Source organism: Schistocerca nitens, unplaced genomic scaffold (genome assembly GCF_023898315.1).
Source record: "Schistocerca nitens isolate TAMUIC-IGC-003100 unplaced genomic scaffold, iqSchNite1.1 HiC_scaffold_530, whole genome shotgun sequence".
Taxonomy (NCBI): domain Eukaryota; kingdom Metazoa; phylum Arthropoda; class Insecta; order Orthoptera; family Acrididae; genus Schistocerca; species Schistocerca nitens.
Window position 1 is genome coordinate 482,981 of NW_026046063.1, and position 2,621 is coordinate 485,601.

Consider the following 2,621-nt stretch of genomic DNA (forward strand, 5'->3'; position numbering starts at 1 on the left):
AGCATATTCTCCAGATCTCTCACCAATTGAAAACATCTCGTCAATGGTGGCCTAGCAACTGGCTCGTCAAAATACGCCAGTCACTACTCTTGATGAACTGTGGTATCGTGTTGAAGCCGCATGGGCAGCTGTACCTGTACACGCCATCCAAGCTCTGTTTGACTCAATGCCCAGGCGTATGGAAGCCGTTATTACGGCCAGAGGTGGTTGTTCTGGGTACTGATTTCTCAGGATCTATGCACCCAAATTGCGTGAAAATGTAATCACATGTTCTAGTATAATATATCTGTCCAACGAATACCCATTTATCATTTGTATTTCTTCTTGGTGTAGCAATTTTAATGGCCAGTAGTGTACAACAAGCTATAATCACGAGGACATTGTTTATACACTGTGGCAGCTCTCACTTCGCCAGTGCAATGGCATATCCTGAGCATGATTACGAAACGTAAAAAAATAGACTGTAAGAACCGGTCACTGTCATACCCGATGCAAGCAACATACCAGCCACCCAGCAACCGAAGGTCCTGATCCCTCGCCAGGATCCCATGGCAGACCGGTGGACCTCAGGACAAAGTGAGATACCTGGTCACTCTACAGAACAAAGAAGAGACACATGTATTTTCTTTCCTAAAATGTGCGCCTGTGAGTGCTGCATCCTCTGCCGACCCCAGACACCTCCGCTTGCGTTCACGGTTCTGCGGTAGTAAACTAATTAGAGCAGTTTATTTAACCCCAGTTTACCTCTGATAAGTGCCATTCTATTAAAAAGCCAATTTTTCCCTTAAGACCAGACATAGTCCCACCCACGTCATTTTCTTTGCACATGTCGGAACACTAACCGCAGTAACTTTACATTCCAACAGCATAACATTTCCGTTTATTATTTATAGGTGCACAGCGTCTAAAAAATTGTGGTATGTACAAACTTACAACGGCTGAGTATCGTTTCACACTTCCCAGTAAAAAAGCCCTCCCACTACATCACATATCTGACGAGGAATAAAGGGTGTAATTAAAATTAAAACTCCCTCGCATCTCTTATTTATGTTATGTACGTTCCTGCAAAATAGTCAGCGTATACCAAAGCAGGTAGAACTGCCATGCCTGTAATAGAAAGAGTAACTTTGGAGGGTCAACCTAACTTCTACGAAAACATCACATCAGCCCCAGACATCTCACCCCCACAAGGTTTCTCGACTTCGCCACTTCATCGAAATGATTTAACATACACGTCCTCCAATCAATCAGAATCGAGGATAGACTGCCACTTATCAAACCCGACAGACTGAACGACTGGGAGTGGACGTCCCTTTTTCATAGCTTTGATACTTCCATAGTGTTTTTTAAATCCAGCGAACACAGTGGCATTTAATATTTGGACAGCCATGTTGGAGCTCAGATGAGTTTGTGTAAGGACATTCGAGCCTAATGCTACACATTTCCAACGTATGTTTAGATTCATAACTATCGTAGACTTAACATCCTTATCATACGAATTTACTGACTACGGCATCATTGCTGTATACTGGAGTATGAAAGTTGATAGATAACTGTGCAGCACGTTCATTTGGATTAATTCTCGGACATACACGTCTGCACCAAAGTATACTAGACTGCTTCCTATCCCCGTGTGGTTAAGCTATCTATGTATTTCAGCACATCGATAAGTGGTCACAAGCAGTGAGCCAGCCTGTTTTCACAAGTCCTACACTACATTCTGACATGTTAAATACTTCACTACGCTTTGTCGTTAAATACATGTCCAAAAATGTAAGCTCTCCATCACTTTTTACTGACGAAAGACACATAGGATCCTAATCCCCCATCCCAGTTTCTACATGACAGTGCTATCACGACCAATAACACTGACGCAGCAAACTCCACTCTTCACTCCTACTGTATTTCGTAAGACACCCGTCATGTTGGAAGATTTTTTTAAAATGTTACTCAGAGCCTCCACAAGTGAGAGAGGTTTCCTACCCTGCAGGCGGAAGACACTTAACACACAGTTGTGAGTAGAACAGGAATGGGGCTGACTATGAACTACTGTCCACTACACAACATTACCGTTGATCACGACAGGGATATGTCGTAGAAAAGCTATATCCAACATTTTCCTCCTCTGACGTGGCGCTTCTTGAACAGTGGGTGGAGTACCCATTGCCCATCAGAAAACTCTCTAGGTGTTGCATCTCATATATTCGTCTCGAGTGTGCTGATCATTTCTCTTTTTGATGATTTGACGGCTTATGCATGTATAGCTCCACGTGTGTGTTGTTCGCTGTGTGTACTAGGTTCCTCCTCTTTTCCTGTAACCGGTACATCTAGAAAGGATAGTTGTCGGTACTTGTTTTGCCCGCTTCGTGAATTTTATGTTGGTATGGAAACTATTCCTGTGTCCTGGGAAGTAACTGAACTGTTCCTTAATATGAAGGTATCGTCGTTGTACATCCGCCGCTCGAACTGCTTATAAACCAACCAAGTCGGGAGGCAGCTGTTCTGTCTATTAGGAAATTGACGGATGTTATACGTCTTTTAAGTCGTAAACGTACGTATCCTGAACAGATTTCCCGTGTCAGTCGCGCTTATTTGTAGTAGTAGCGGTTTTGGCTGATGTG